Source organism: Equus quagga, chromosome 7 (assembly GCF_021613505.1).
Source record: "Equus quagga isolate Etosha38 chromosome 7, UCLA_HA_Equagga_1.0, whole genome shotgun sequence".
Classification (NCBI taxonomy): Eukaryota; Metazoa; Chordata; class Mammalia; order Perissodactyla; family Equidae; genus Equus; species Equus quagga.
The window spans coordinates 30,694,533-30,711,684 of NC_060273.1; the positions used below are offsets into that span (position 1 = coordinate 30,694,533).

General features: G+C 55.3%; 1 protein-coding gene and 1 non-coding gene across 5 annotated transcripts in view; one reads left to right on the plus strand and one right to left on the minus strand.

Annotated features, from left to right (window-relative positions):
- The window catches only part of MAD1L1 (mitotic arrest deficient 1 like 1), a 413,365-nt gene that overhangs the window by 233,712 nt on the left and 162,501 nt on the right, over positions 1-17,152 (minus strand). The window lies entirely within an intron of this gene.
- On the plus strand, positions 12,602-12,706 carry LOC124243123 (U6 spliceosomal RNA). The gene has a single exon (XR_006889619.1). It is a non-coding gene; the product is annotated as a U6 spliceosomal RNA (small nuclear RNA).

Consider the following 17,152-nt stretch of genomic DNA (forward strand, 5'->3'; position numbering starts at 1 on the left):
CCAAGGACACAGGGACCCTCCCCCAGACGGAGGACATGGGGGACCCTCCCCCAGACCGAGGACAGAGGGACCCTCCCCCAGACCGAGGACACGGGGACCCTCCCCCAGATGGAGGACATGGGGGACCCTCCCCCAGATGGAGGACATGGGGGGCCCTCCCCCAGATGGAGGACACGGGGGCCCTCCCCCAGACTGAGGACACAGGACTCCTTCCCTCCAGGGCTCCTCCTTTGGGCAGGGAAACCGAGGACGACTCAGTGTGGGCAGAGGCCACTGAAAGCAGAGCTGCCCAATGATTCCAAAATGCTGATGCAGCCCTCAGCAGGCGTCCCGGCCAGGCCACCGCGGGCCACAGGCAGACATGCCTGAGCCAGGGATGGCCAGAGGAGCCCAGCAGCCTCTCGAAAATCTCTGAAATAATCACCAGGAGTGGCCTGGAGACGATCCAAACCACAGCAGCAAGATGCTGAGGCTATTTTTAGCAGTAGCACTCCGGAGGGTGCCTGGCAGGGAACCATGTCTTTCAGCCTGACCATCAATTTGCACCTGCAGCCAACTTCCTTTGCTTTCAGGATGAAGGTTATTCAAAGATGTGGATTTCTTCGAAATTGAGTTAAAAAGAGAACAGGTCTCTACAAAGAAGAGAGGGGGTTTTACAGAGTAAACAAGGACACTCCCGGCTAACAGAGCCCGGGCCTCCCAGGCTGCCAGACGCCCTCCACACTCAGGGCCACTCGAGGGCCCTCGCGTCCACCTGCTGGCGGCGAAAGCCACCTGGGCCCTGCGCTGGAGGCCCCTCCCATGCGCCCCACCAGGCCTGCCCCTCCCGGGCCTCTGTCTCTCCTGAGTGAAGTCCGAGCCCTGGGTTGGGAGCCTGCAGCCCCTTCTCAAGCGAGACATTCAGGCTTCCCCACAGCAAAGCAGACCTCGGGGGCCTGGGGCTGCGGGCCTGGAGAGACAGGCCTCAGGTGGATGCGGGTGGGGAGACGGAGGCATTCACCTCGGGATAAATTTAAGGAAGCACCAAACATGTCAGCAAACAAGACAGACAGACGATACTTTAATGCAGTGTTTTAGAAACTCAAAATTACTGCAAAAAAGCCCATAAACAAAATACCGAAAGTATAAATGAAGACAGGATGCACCCAGGATCTGCACACTCCCCTCACCGGTGCCCCGGCCCTGTCCCACAGGATCCCCCATCCCATAGGAGTTCTCAGAGCCAGGAGCAGGCTGACTGGCGTGACAACGCGGCAAGCGACACTACACAGGGCTCACAGAAAGATTCCACTACCGAGACCCTCGCTTAGGAGGCTCTCGAGGTCCAGCACCCCATGGAACCCAAGTTTAACATGCTGGTGTAGAGACACTAAGGAGCGAAGCCAAGGGCAAGAGCACACCAAGTGGCACCAAGCCTCCGTGTGCCACATGTGAACCAGGGCTGTGACCACGCTGCCCCAGGGCCAACCCCAGAGAAGGAAGAGCCACAGCAAGATGAACAGGGACAGGACAGACACCAGGGGACGTCAAGAGTACGCCCTGGGGCTCAGCTGTCAGCTTCCCCTTCCGTGAGCAGTGCAGACGGGTGGCCACTGGCCTGTGTGACAGCTGAGGCCCAGCCCCTCCACCCAGTCTGTCGGGAGCACCCCCAGGCGTGACCCACGGGTGTGCAGAATAATTCAGGGGGGCACAGGAAACAGTGGAAATCACACTTGTACTCATTTTTAGGAATAATTTTCTCTTTTAGAAAAATTTTTTAAAAATGTACTCAACATTTAATTATTTGATATTCATCACTGACCATGGGTCACATATGTGCTTTTAAAATGGACGTGCACATATTGGCGAGGACAAGGCAAACCGGGTACAAAGGGCACGCAACCAGGCCAGGCTGGAGGAAACACGGGGGAGAGCCAAGGTGGCCAAGGGCCATGCACCTAGGGTTCATCTGGCGGGGACAAGGTGATGGTGCCTGAGTTTATACTGTGGGGGAGGTGACAGCACCCCAGTCTAACCTGTGAGGGAGGTGACAGCACCCAGGCCTATCCTGTGTAGGGAGGTGACAGCACCCGGGCCTATCCTGCGTGGGGAGGTGACAGCACCCGGGCCTATCCTGCGTGGGGAGGTGACAGCACCCCGGTCTATCCTGCGTGGGGAGGTGACAGCACCCGGGCCTACCCTGCGTGGGGAGGTGACAGCACCCCGGTCTATCCTGCGTGGGGCGGTGACAGCACCCGGGCCTATCCTGTGTAGGGAGGTGACAGGACGGGAGGGAGGCACGGCCCGCATGCTGGTCCCCAGAGGATGAGGTGTGGGCCTTCTGGAAACAAGCTCAGCGGGCATCTGAGGGGCAAAGAAAATCAGGATATGCTCGAGGCACCGAGAGCCCCACAGCGAGCACCCCCAGCTCTGAAGACCTGAAGGAGGAAGAGGGGGCGTCTCCAACCCCTCCCACCCCAGGGCAGAGCCCAGCCCCACCCGAGCACCTGCTCCCACCACCACACCTTCCTGCCAGCCTCTGCCGCTGAGAGCTGCAATTTTTTTCACTTTCATTGTTGGGGGAAAAGGCAATTAACACTATTTTCCAAGTTGCTAATTTTAAGTCACGGCATCAAAAATAGACACATCTGTATCAGCTTTCTTGCCGCAAGCACTTCTGATGTCCCCACCCACCCACTCAATGGCAGGCAGCCCACGGGGGGAGCCGGGAGAGAGGGAGGGAGGAAGGGAGGGAGGCAGCCCAGGGTCAGGGTAGAACAGAGTGGCAGCAATGCGGCTCCTCACCCACTGAGCTACCCTCTGTGGGCCTCGTTTCCTCAGATGAAATGAACATCAACAGACATCTCCCAAGCACCTACTACTCACCAAGTGCCTACTATGTGCTAAGTGCTGGTGAACAAGAAAGGGTCCCCGCCCATCAGGAGAGATGAGAAAACATGACAAGTGCACCAGAAGGAACCAGGACAGCAGACAGGCATATGCAAAGGCCGGGGGCATGGAGGCCCTTCCCTGTGCCCCCACCCCTACCAAGCACAGCACTTTCCAGTCGGGCAGGAGGAGCAGATTCTAGTGCTGTGCCAGGAAGGCAGGGAGCAGGCCCAGGGGACTCTAGAGGGCTGAGGGAATGTTTTCTAGCCCCAATAGCACAAATAAGCCAGGGGCCGGTGTCTTTTGCAACGGGCCTAAGTTAGTCAGCTCCTGTGACCGAAGCTAGGCATTACCAGCTACGTGCTTTTTAAGCTCTCAGGTTTCATTTGCTATTATGGAGTGGGGACACGGGTCACCTCTCCTAACAAAGAAAAACAGGTCCAGTTCAAACAGCACCTCAGAGGGCCCTTCACTGGAGCTGCCGTCTCTAACTCAAGACCCAGAGGGGACACGATCTCAGCGATGTCATCTAGGAAGCGTTTATGGGGTGGCCGGCACCGGGTTTCTGATCACACACACACCACTAGGACCACCGCGGAGCAGCCACACGTGCCCACCGGCCAGGGCGCCCTGCAACTGCGGGCGCCTCCCGCCCTGCCTCCCCCAAACTCCGTCCTCTGTGAGGGCACCGCCAGGTCCACACAACACCCCCCACCCCCAGCACATCCATGAGGCTTCTGGAGCCCAGAAAGCCCTGGCACGGACAGGGTGGGTGCCAGGGGCTGCAGTCTCTTCCAAGAGTGTAAAACGTCCACAAGAATAAAGACAGATTATCTGAACCCAGGAGAAGGCAAACCAAGGGCCAGAGCAGCAGGAGCCCAGAGAGCGGCCAGAGACCAGAGGGCCTGGCGGCTCTGCTCCTGGAGGGACAACAAGGAGGCAGGCCGCCCTCACCTCCTGCCCCTCCTGACCCGTGCATCCCGTCCTGGCTCAGCTGGCGGTGGCCCGAGCACCTCTCTCCATGCCCCACACACCCTATCTTAATAAACATCTCAAACTGGAGAGGGATAAAAGGCATTTTTGTTTTGATTTCATTATATTTCCTAAAATTGCTTTTCTCTCTGGAATTTTTTTCTGCCACAACCCAGTTCCAGCTGCACCCACGGTGGGATAATGCAATAATACTGGTGACAAGATTGGCTTTCTAATAACTTTGCAAATGGCATTTTCCCATAACAAAACAAGTGAGATTTTTACTTAAGTGGATATAATAGAAAGGTCAGCCTAGAAAGGTAACCTGAAAGGACAATATATCAACATCTGAAAAGTGCACTTTAAAGCCGAGAGGATGCTGCTGCTCTGCAGGGGGAGGAGGGCCGGTCAGAAAGCACGGGCTGGCGTCTCCCTGCCCCTCCTCTAGGCTTCTCTCAAGCATCAGGCAGAAGTGGAGGGAGGCGCTTAAGAACAAGCAGGCTCTGACTCTGAACTCAAGTTCCAAGAACACGAACGCCATCGCCCTGGTGCCCCCCGTGGCGGGAGAGTGTGGATCCTGCATGGCCAGGACAGGGGGGCACAGGGGGCCAGGCTCCAAGATCCCAACGCCAGGTCCATTGCACAGATGCTGTCAAGTAGCAGAGTCGCATTCAAAACCCAGGGAGGAGGGCAGAAGCCAGCTCCTGCCATACCCGTTACCTGGGCGTGGCGGTCGGTCACAGAGGTGGAACAAGGATGGTGAAGGGACCCTGCCCTTGAGGAGACACTGACTGATAGGACAGCAGGCAGAGGCACAGGAACGGCAGGCCTGCACCACGGGAGCTCTCGACGAGTATCTACAGACACGAGTGAAGCCCCAGAATGCGTGATCCTCTGGGGGTGGAGGGGAGCTGAGCCATCCCAGGAAGGCAGGGGTTGAGCAGGGACCAGGGCTGGACGTGGACAAGCAGGAAGGCCCAGGCCTGCAGATCGCCTCACAGACTTAAGCAACAACACGCGGACCAGCCGTCTGGACCAGGCACCACGAGCATAAGAACACACTTCCAGTGTCCTGTGTCTCAGCTATGGCATAACCATGTGACTGGTCAATCACAGGTCCCTGCTCCCGTCTCTGAAATGGACTGGACTCTGCCACTCGACACTGTCAAAGATGGGCAGCAAGGACAGCACCCGGGAGCTGGTCAGACAGGCAGGAGGTCATCCGTGCCGGGAACCACGGACCCAAACTCTGCATCTTCATGGGATCCCGTGTGCTTCGTCCGCACTTTATGACCCATGGAATTCCACGTGCTTCGTTCACGCTTTATGACCCATGCCCTGAAGAGCTGCTCGGGCCCCTCCGGAGGGGAAGTGTCGAGTCAGGCCAGGATCGGAGGGCTGGATCCAGCCCTTCTGAACGTTACGTAGCCTCTCGGGCTGCAGTGTTCCCGTTTCTAACATGGAGAAGGTAAAGATGACGACGCGCACACTGAGCACACTGCCTGCCCACGTCGTGTGTCTCAACCATCAGCTCCCATCTTATTACACGCGTCTTGGCTTACGAAGAAATCACCATGGCCCTTCGCGCAGCCTCAGCCCAGGCTGCAGAAGCCACTTCCCTCAAACACCCATGGCTCCTCAGCCCATCTCATGTTGGAGGGACGGACGGCTTTGGTCAAATTCAGCTCCACACACCTTGGCAAGGCCCTTCAAGACCAGGCGCCACGTCACTGGGCCCAGGACATCACAAAGGGCATTTGTCTGCACGACAAACCCTGACAATGAGGGTCCCAGACAGAGCATAACGCTGACAGCGCTGCGGCTTAGTAACCTCCCTTCTCAGAAACGGGGCTGCGACTTCAGCAGCTGCTTCAGTCCAACAAGGACAGCTGGGACTCCCATGGACAGGTAGACTGACCTGCACTGAAAGGCACCAAGTCCCTGCACGGACCAGGTGCACCCTGCCCACCTCCAAGGACCCAAAACAGGACGGCTTCCAACTGAAGCGTCCTCTCACTGTCTACACACGGAGCAAGCAGCAAAGTGCAGAATAAACCATGCGCGGGGGCTGGGGCCCAGCATGATAAGCAATCAAAGACAGCAATCCAGCATCTGCCCCCACGCCCCCCGATGCTACAGCTGTGTGGCCTGGGCCAGTCTCCAGGCTGCCCTCTGGCCTCAGTGTGCTGAGCTGGAGCTGGGGCCACGGGGCCATCCTCCACGCCTCGGTGCTGGCAGAGGGAGGGTGCGTGAGAAAGGGCTCTGGAGGGAGCACAAGTCAGACACCCTCAAAGGACTGCCGTTCTTCAGAAGGCAGACTACGTACTGAGTATGTCAAGTATTTCCTTCTGTGCCACCTAAGACCAAGAAGTGTCAGCATTAAAAAAGAAGGCGTACAAGAGAAATCCTTTTAATAAGATTAGGAAACTCACAGAGTCTAAAGAAGGATGTGGAAAGAGGATGAAGATGGGTGATCAAAAGCAGCTAGGGGCGTTTATGCTCTCTTGCAAGAGAAAAGGACATAATCTGCTTTTCTCTAAGGTGAGAGGCCTCGATGTTGGAGCTGTCAGCAACATGCCTGTGCTCAGGCCCCAGGAGGGAGGAGCATGCTGCCAGGTGCAGGTTTACACCCGGGTGGGCACAGGGGCAACACAACAGCTGCTACCAAGAGGAATCGATCACACTGCAGGCCGACCCCAGGCAATACCTAGCGAGCAGGGGTGATGCTTATGCAGAATCTACTCACAGCACAGAGAAGCTCCTCGCACGGGGCTTCTCCTCCACAGAACTGCTCCCTGCAAGGGGCTCCTCCTCCGAGTGGAGCTGCTCCCTGCACAGGACTCCTCCTCCACAGAGCTGCTCCCCGCAGGGGGCTCCTCCTCCACAGAGCTGCTCCCTGTACGGGGCTCCTCCTCCACATAACTGCTCCCCACACGGGGCTCCTCCGCTGCATGGCCCTAGTCCCTGCAGTGGGTGCCACCTCACTTAACACTCCTGTCACCCAGGAAAAGCAGACAGCTCCCTTGGAACACGACATCCAGGCTCCCAGATGTTCCATAAGTCACCCAATTATGCTCAGAGGTATAATGAAAACAAAAAGCAGAGACATTTAAGATGCTGGCAGCTGGAGATGAGATGTTGCTATGAGGGAGGCCTGATTGGGGGGGGGGGGGAACTAGCAGGAGGCCAGAGTGGAAACTAGAACCCCCGTTATCTGGGTTCCAATTTCCATATCACTTCTCCCCTGCTCTGTGTCTCTGCGTCTCATGGGGAAAACAGAAATACCCCCATCTCAAAGAGCTTCCACGGGAAGGAAAGGAAACACGGTGTGCAAAGAGCTTCACGAGCAGAGGGCACAGATTACCACAGGCTGTGCTGGCGTCGGGAGAGTTCGAAGGTAAACATACTCTTCCCGTGCGACTTAGACATTTAGGTGAAAACACACCTCCACAGAACAACCTGCACAATGACGTGTACGGCAGCTTTGTTCAAAACTGCCAAGACTGGAAGCAACCAAGATGTCCTTCAGCAAGAGAATGGACAAACTGTGGTCCATCCAGACAATGCAACATGACGCAGCGCTCAACACGGATGAGCGATCAAGCCGTGAAAAGACCCGGAGGGACCTTCAAGACACACTGCTAAGTGGAAGAAGCCAGTCTGAAAAGGCTGCTGCTGCACGACCCCAACCACACGGCACTCTGGACAAGGCGTGACCATGGAGACAGCCAGAGGCCAGCGGTCGTCAGGCCTGGGGCGGGAAGGACGGAGGGATGTGTGGGCACACAACATCACGCATTACAGCCAACACCTACAGAATGTACCACACACAGAGTGAGGCCTGATGTGAACGATGGACTTTAATAATACCGTTGCATTAATGATTCATCAATTGTAACAAACGTACCACACTAACGCGAGGTGGTAACAAGAGGGGAACTGCGGGTTGGGGAAGGAGGCATATGGGAACTCTGTGCTTTCTGCTTAATTTTTTGTAACCTAAAACTGCTCTAGAAGGGATAAAGTAAAAAAAAACATTCTTTTAAAGGTCACATACTATATGACTGCATTTACGTAATATTCTTGAACTGCCAAAATTATCAGGGATGGAAAACAGATTAGGGGACAAGGAGGCCAGTGTGGCTTCAGGGGCGCCCACAGGAAGTCTCCGGTGTGGTGGAGCAGCTCTGTGTCTTGACTGAGTGATGCTTCCACGAATCTACGCAATAACGTGACACAAAAGCACACACACACTGTCCCAACGTCAAAGGCCTGGTTTTGATACTGCACTATGATTTCCCAGGATGTTACCACAGTGGAAGCTGGGTGAAAGGTCCATGGGACCTCTCTACCATCTTCACAACTTCCTGTGGATCTGCAGGTATTTTTCAAAAACCAGAAAACAAACCCCACCCACAGGCCCCAGCGTGAGAGATCTACGTGTGTCCTTCCCTTCCTGAGTGCTGGTCCCCTCCTTCTCCCGGGCTCTGCCAAGACACCCGCTGAAGGCCTAACGTCCCCTCCCCCAACACGCTCCCCTGTGACTTTCCTTCACAGCACGAACGCCTCACGGCCCTCCACATTCATTTGTTCATCCTCTCCCACCTAGCAGGAGACCCCTACTTCAGAGGCTGCCTGTTCGGCTTCCTGTTCTTTCAACCGGGCCCAGAACAGAGCTTGGCTCCCAGGATACGTTCTGTAAGAATCAGTGGGACAAAAAAATAAAGGAGCAAGTGGACGAGTAAGTTTGGGTTCTTTCTTTCGATTCCTTTTCAGCATTCCCATCCGCCTACATTATGTGCTTTGAACATGTAAACCTTGCTTGAAGGTCAGCCTTTACAAATCCAGACAGAATATGAGAAAATATTTTGACAGCAATAATAAAAATAACCCACATCAAAATGTATGGGGTAGGCATTTATGATAAAACCTCTTAGAAAACAACAAATAGAAGGGGATTCCATTAATCCAATAAAGAGTATCTACAGAAAACAAACAGCTCACATCAGACCTCGCAGTCGATCACTGAAGCTTCCCAAAAATCTGACCAGACAAGGACGCCCACTGGCATCCCCTCTCCCACCGTCCAGCAGGGCTCCCACAAGACGACGGGGAGGACGAGCGGCAAGGCCCAAGGGCTGGCAGAGAAGCAGGACCGGGCGGGACGCACAGCTCCAGGCGGGTCTGTGTCGAAGCCACCATGACAGTAAGTGAATTCAGCCAGGCTCCTGGGTCCAGAGTCAGCAGACAAAACTGAACTATCTCCATATTCCAGTAACAAGCACACAGAAGACAGAAACCTAAAAAGATACTATTAAACTGCATCAAAAACAGAAAACACTTAGAAAATAAGATGCAAGACTTCTACCCTAAAAACTACAAAATATTACTCAGAGAAATTAAACAGGATCTAAACAAATGGAAGAAGTGATGTAACATTCTGGTTTAGAAGATAAAACAAGGTTATAATGTCCTTTCTCCCCAAATTGATTTATAAATTCACCGCAATCTTAATATTATTCCAGCAGTTTTTTGTGTATGTTGACAAACCGATTTCAAAATGTATAAGGACATGCAAAGAACCAAAATTAGCCAAAGAATCTTAAAGAATAATAACAAATTTGGAGGATTTCACTACCAGATATCAAAACGCTATGCAGACACAGCAGCAAGTACCTCACTAAGCAGCAAATGCTCCCAGCCAGAGCCACAAGTCCAGTGCAAAGCCAGGGGCCAGAACTCACACACCCGCCAGGGATGCAAACTGGGCAGTCACTGGAAAACACTGCACAGGCCCCCCTGAAACTCAACGTGAACATGCTCTGTGAGCCAGCACTCCAAACACCAATGTGACCGAAGAAAGGAGGTCGCCACCCACTCTGCCCCCTGCCATGAGGACCACCACCCACCTGCCCCCTCCCACAAGGACCACCACCCCACCTCTCCCACACCCACAGTGGACCACCCATCCCCCACAACTGGCCTCTGCCCTCACCAGGGACACAAAGCCATTAGGACGCAGCACCTATTACCTGCCTACATTCCTTCCAGAAGCCCATCACCCCGTCCAGGACAGCACTCAAGGACGGGGGGGGCCACTTTAGCCCAGAGTAACCTAAGGTCTCCCTACTCCTTCTGCCCTCCCCACATCACCATCCCTGCAGGGTTGAGTGACCTGAAATCAGGAAGGAGTGGAGGCATCTCAGAGCTAACAGTCTATCCTCGTAACATGGGTGAAAAATGGGGTCCAGAACACCTCCCACGTGCTGGCAGCTTCCGGAAGGTGCTGGGGTTCACAGAGAACCACAGGGACGTGCCTTGCTGGTGCGAGGCTGGACCTCCCTGCTGCTGAGATGCTGACCCCAGAGACGCTGGGCAAGCAGCTGGACGAGTGAGCACCGAAGAACAACATGGAGTGCCCCACCCTTACAGTTCCCACGTAATTAGGTGATTTTTTAAAGCTGCCAAGTAAATACGAGGAATATAAAGACCTACATTTAACTCAAAATAAATCATATGAATACCAATACCCAACCCAAGCCCCTCCATCAGAAAAGGACCGGGAGCCTTCAGTGGAGCGTCGCGGGCACAAGGCCAACGCCAGGTGGGAGGAGGTCCCGGCAGAGTGGAGGGAGGAGGAAGTCCCAGCGGAGTGGAGCGAGAAGACACTCCGGGACCCCTGAGCCAACACCTGCTCCGCTGGCCCAGGGAGGGCTTCCAGGCTTGGCTCACGAGGTGCCTATGGATCGTGAGCAGACCAGGTGGGGAACAGCCTTCTTCTGGGACCACCTCTTCTGGACACGAGGCAGGAGGAGCTCTGAACTCCTCTGAGAGACCCCCTGTACTTCCGCCTCCATTTCCCAAAAGCTCGCCTCGTGCCAAGGATCTGATTGCTCCTTAAGTAGCAGCAGCCATCTCCGCTGACGGGTCTCTATCTGCTCTCCAGCTCTCCTCTGAGATCTGAATTCATCTCAACTGTGTGTTGCAGATGAAGTCGCCAGTCTTCCCATGTCCCTGCATCGTCTCCAAGAGTGGAAGCAACGTCGGAATCCCAGCCATCTTGTCCTTTCCCAGCTCACCTGGGAATGAGGCGAAAAGCCAGCAGGGCTTGCCGCCCGTGAACATCCCACAGCAGAGGTCTTCAAACTGGAGGACAACCACTCGTGTTGGTGAAGGGCTTTCTGATCTACAAGGATACCTCAGGGGTATGAGGACATCTGATCCTCCTAGCAAGCCACAAAGCCAGGGGGACGGGAATGACAACTGGGACTCCCCCACTCTCCAGAGAAGTGGCCTTGGGTTAATCGGCTCCTGGCAACAGAGGTGCCAGTGCAGATCCAGCATGTTCCCAGAATTCAGAATCCAGATCTTCTGACACTCCGGCACGTGCCACCTCTCACCTCCCCACTCAGGGACCCATCAAGGGGGGCCGTCATCACCACAAAAACATCCGCTCTGACCTCGGGGTAGATAGGACACCAACGACCTGTGTCCTTCTCCAAAGATGGCTCCACTCTGGAATTTCAGGGGAGGGAGGGTGCAGAAAAGAGGGGAGGGGAAGCTTTTACTTATATTTTAAAAACTTTCTTCGTGTTAAAAGTTAGCTTTCACTGCTTAGGTTCTATAAATAAGACTCTGTAAGCATATTGTGGAATATTAGGGGCACACTGGAAATAGCTCATTTCAAATAGGAAAATGGTTTGTGTTCACCCAGTTCTGGAAGCCAATTTTCAATTGCTTAAAATAGTCATGGTATTTTACCAAGGTAATTATGCTCTTAGCTATCAGTAACAATTAAACCCTTAGACTGGAGCCGCTTAATAAGGTCTCAAAATGAACTCACACATTCCAAGCACTGTACACTGAAATGTCAAGCACACCACAGGATCCTGACGGGATACAGGCACCAGAGCCCCATCAGCAGGGCTGCCGCGGGCCTGGCCCAGGCTGCAGCAGAGGGCAGCGGCAGTGCACTGGCCACACTCCGCCACAGAGAGACGGGCTGGGGTCTCTGCCCAGCACGACAGACCAGAAAGCAGAACATCCTCGAGGCCTGACAGACGCCACCCTGGAGGCGCCTGAGGAGGAAGCACCCTTCAACCACGAGCGAGCGGCGTGGCCGAGCTCACAGGGTTCCTGAGAGGGTGGGCGGCAGCGGTGGATGTGTACCGGGCGCTACCCACCCCAAAACTCACCGCGCCCCTCCACAGGCCGCCTGGTGAACAGCTTCACCACGCCACTGGCCAGATGCATCCCCGTGTGCCAGACCCGGGCACTGCAGAGGCGGCTGGTATCGACCCACACAGGGCTGCGAACGATGGTCAGGATAAATAACCAGTAGTGCCGGGCAATCAATCCCTACGCTCTCCCTCCCTCAACACGGCGGCCGCGAGCACCGTGGTCAGGGTGAGGACTGAATTAGGCCAGAAAGCGCCATCCGCTTCCAACCTGCTGAGCCGGGGGAGCGAAGAGCGGAAATTTCCTGCCTCGGGAGCCCCGGGCAGTGGACTTCAAGGACAGAAAATCCCCAAGAATGAAGCCAAGTAAAACGTTCACAAACGCCAAGAGACACAGTCTGGGCAACGAGGCGCAGACTCCACAGGTGGAAGCCACACCACCAGCCCCCTGTGGGAGGCTTCCCCGATGTGACAGGGGCTCCGACGGGGAACATCCACAGCACCCCATCATCTCAGGAGAACAGAGCAGGGGGCATGGCCCACAGGCTGCAGGCCCACTCCAGCCCCCAACGACACTAGGTCTGGTGCTTGTGCGGTAGCACATACACTCAAACCGGAACGACACAGAGAAGATGAGCACGGCCCTGCGTGAGGATGACACGCAAACTCCTGACGTGCTCCACATTTTTTCTTACCTGTTGATAGTCAAGGGCCAAATCTTCTGAAAGGCGCTTACTCACTGTAAATAGAAGGACGACCTTGAACTCTGTAGACTAATTGTTTTTCTGAGCACTACACTTAAGTAAAACTAAACTACTGACACCTCCAAAACAAAAAAGAACACTGTTTGACCCACAAGACGATTTGTAAATGGAAACACTTCATTTAAATATCCACACTGCTGACTTCTCTCAAACTCAGAAGATTCCTCTGGGACCACAGTGGCCGAGCCCGAGATGGGCAGCCTGATTCGGACGGCGCACGCCCTCCAGCACGCCCAGCCCTGCAGCGGGCGGGCCCATCCCACATATGTGCAGTCTGCCTGGCTCTCGCAGGCATCGAGTTTTCAGATCTTGACATCTACACCATTGCCCATCCTCGACCACACGTATGGTGGGTCAGTAACCTGATCAGGTTACCTGACAAGACAAAGGGGATTTTTACAGATGAAATTAAGCTTATGCACCTTAAAATAAGGTTATCCGGGACTGTCTGGGTAGGCCAATCGAATTATATGAGCCTTTAAAAGCAGAGAACTTTCTCCATCGCAGCCAGAGAGATGGAGCACAGAGAAGGTGGAGAGCTTTGAAGCGTGAGAGGGTTCTGCACCCAGCACTGCTGGAGGGGCCACACAGAAAGCATGAGAAAGAACATGGGCAGATTCCAGGAGCAAGGACAGCCAGCAAGAACAGGGCCCTTGGTCCCACAACAACAGGAACCGAATTCCACAATGACACAAACGAGCTTGGAGGCAAACTTTCCCAGGGAGCCTCGGGACCGGTGCCGGGCAGGGGCTGAGCTGCCGACGGGGTCCTGTGGGAGCTGGTGCCCAGGGGGCAGGCGGCATAGCCCAGGACCCCAACCTGCAGAACCAGGAGTTAGCGCACTCGTGCTGCTCCCAGATGCCACGGCGTGGGACCACCACAGCAGCACAGTACACGGTCCACGTGGGGCCTAAGGAAGAACTGTCCACCACAGCATCTCAACCCTGCGTGCCCCGACGAACTGGAGCCTCAAGCCCCGCCGCTCCATCCGACCACCACACCTCGGCCCAACGAGGAGGAGCTTGTCTCCAGGCAGAGTCGAACGGGGCAAGCAAAACAGTCCCCCAGACTTCCTGGGATCTTCTCCCCAACAATCAAGGGGCCCCCGCTGATGCAGGACTCCAGCAATCCAGCTCCAAAAGCCATTGCCTGAGAGCCAGCAACTGCACTCTTGGGCATTTATCCCAGAGAAATAAAAACCCATGACCACACAAAACCCATGCACCACTCTAGGAGCAGCTTTATTTGCAATAGCAAACGCTGGAAACAGGGAAAATGTCCTCCAGTTGGTGCACGATTAGCCCAACTGTGGCACAGCCACGCCATGGGATACTGCTCGCAATAAAGAGGGACGAGAGCTGGCACACGCAACGATCTGGGGCACTGGGGCATTCAGCGGAGTGGAGAAGCCAGTCCCAAAAAGCCACAGACGGTCTGCTTCCGTTTATATAAGACCTGGAAACGATAGGATTTTAGGCAGGAAAGCAGATTACGGTTCCCCTCATCGGGCCGATGAAGGAAAGGGGTGGTGTGACTGAGGGGGACACAGGAGATCATCCTCACCTTGACTGCAGCAGCGGTCACAAGAATCTACTCAAGGGATAACGTGACACAGACCCACACACACATTGTGCCAACACCAGGTTACCATGCCATAATTATGTAAAATGGAACCACTGGGGACATTGCGGGAAACAGGAGAACCCTCTGCCCTGTCTTTGCAACTTCCTATGATCTATAATTATTTCAAAACAAAAAGTTATCATCTGGTGTTAACACTCCTTACACTGCCGCATGGTGCGCTGGGCGGAGCGGCGAGGAAGGTGGATGGTGGACAGCAGGAGCCAGGCCCTCACCGTGGGGCGGGAGGTCGGGTCAGCAAGGGGAGGGGGCTGGACGATCACATGGTGGGGATCAGAGGTGGAGATGTCAGTGTGGACGTGTGTTCAGTCACTAGAGAGCTGGGGGCTAGGTGTAGAAATGTTTATAGATTAAGTATATACACACGAGTTAGCACACACACACACACACACACACACACACAGGTTTCTGGGCTCTGTCGGCTGCGGGAGCCCAAAGGCAATACCACCCCGGTAGCAACAAGCACACCCAGGACCCAGGGGTCGTGGATTCTAACACCACCTCCGGTGAGAGGAAGCCGGGACCCTGGGGCGAGGGCTGGCTCTAGGACTGGGCAGGAGGACACAGGGTGAGCCTGGACCACCTTCTAGTGCCAGAGAGGAAGCAAGTACTCAGAAAACAGAAGGCACTGATGGGATGCATCAGAGGGACACAAGAGCCAACTGAAAGAGCTCCCAGAGGCCAAAGCTACAAGATGACGTTGAACTGGATTACGAGCCAGAGCACAACAGAAACATCCACAAGTCCATCCTAACATCACTAAGTGGCTGAATAAATAAATGAGCGGGAGAGATGAGTCTCCTGTACAGAGAGTTCCAGACGGCAGCCACTCCGCCCTCCAGGAGGGGAGCAGCCCCCAGCCAGAGGGGGGGGACGTGCACGGTGACCTCCTTCCAGAGGGCACAGTACGGACGGGGCAGATGGGAGCCGACGGGGGAGACCCAGCGCACTCTCCTCAGCCAGGCGATCGAGGCACCTCGACAGGGTGTGGCCTTGATACGACGTGATGTGAAGGACACCGGACCTCTGGGGTCTTCCTCCCCAACCCAGAACCCGGTAATCCCGAGAGGAGCGTCAGATCCAGCAGGGGGCCTTCCACAGACACGTGAGCAGCCCTCCCGACACTGCAGGGCCTCAGACACGAGGCAGGCCTGAGAGACTGTCACAGCCCCGGGGCCGAAGGAATCCAAGGACTGGAAGTCTTCTGGGACCCCGCACGGGGTCCTGGAAAAGAGGGGGGCATTAGGGAAACTCAAGGAGTGTGAAGAAAGTGGGGACCTCAGTTCATGAGAACGTGTCAGTGTTGGTTCAAGATGGTGACAAATGTGCCACGTGACGTGAAGCATGGGGATGGGGTTGCCGGGTGCAGGGGCCCTCTGAACTGTCTTCACAGTTTTTAGGTAAATCTAAAAGTGATCTAAAAAATAAAGTTTACTAAAAAAGAAGAATCGTTTGAAACCAAACGAGGCCCCACTGCCACCCCCACAGAGCAGATGGGGTGCCATCCCCAACTGGACGTTAACCAGGACAAACCTCGCACGGGACATAGGCCCCAAAAGCCCAGGCTGTCCTCCGAATGCAGCCGGGACAGCTCCCTGAGTGGCCAAGAGGCTGGACAAGCAGCCCCGGAGCCCGCCTGTGAGCCTGCTCCAACAGCAGCGATGACAGCTCCTGCACTCGGCCCCAGGCCACAACACCCGCCAGGCTCGCTCAGCCCAGGCTCCCGGTCTGTCACAGCACCCCACAGCCAAGGTGCCAGAGGAGCCTGGAGAAAGAAGGGGCTGCTTCACCTGGGGCCAGAGGAGGCGTCAGGAACAAGGGGCGCCTTCCAGACAGACAGGGAGTGGACTTGAGCAGAGATGAGGCCCCTGTACGTGTGCACGTCCACATGGGACACGCAGAGCACTGTGTCCCAGGTGCCGTTCTAAGCGACACACATACACACACACACACACACACACACACACGACTGAGGCAGGGAGCAGATGAGGCTGCCCGCTGCTCACTCAAGAGCTCCAAGGGCCACCATTCTGTCCCACGGCTCAGGCCACAGGGGGCCCATCATCTACTACTAAGACCTAGAAGAGGACAAAATCAGATCCCATCAGTCCACAAAGCCTCTCCCAGTGTGGCTTTCAACCTGCTGAACCAGCCGAATCCTGGACTCACTCAACAAACCTTCCCGAAGCCTCCTTTCCTCCTAAGGGGGCCCCGTGTAAACAGCCCATGAGGTCATCAGCCTCCCTCTCAGGGTGACTCCTACAGCCTGCACAACTTCCTCACGGGCCGGGGACACGACTGGTCCGGGACAGGGGAGCTGCGGCCCCGTGGCACAGGGCGACCCAGAGCCTCTCAGGAGGAGGGGTCGGACCAAGCCTTGTGTGGTTTGTACTTTTCCTTGTTTCTTCAATTTATCTTACAAACCGGAAGTTCATGCCTTTTGACCGCCCTCCCCCATTTCCTCCAGCCCTCAGCCCCAGCTCTGGCGACCACCAGCCCGCTCTGTTCCTAGGTCAGGTTTTTAGACTCCACATCTAAGTGAGGTCGTGCAGTATCTGTCTTTCTGTCTCATCTCACTTAGCATAATGCCCCCAAGGTCCATCCACGTCGTCACAAAGGGCAGGATTTCCTTTTCTGTGGCTGAGTAACATTCCATCATGTGTATGAACCACATCTCCTGTGTCCATCGCCCGTCGCTGGACACAGGTCACTGCCACGTCTTGGCCACTG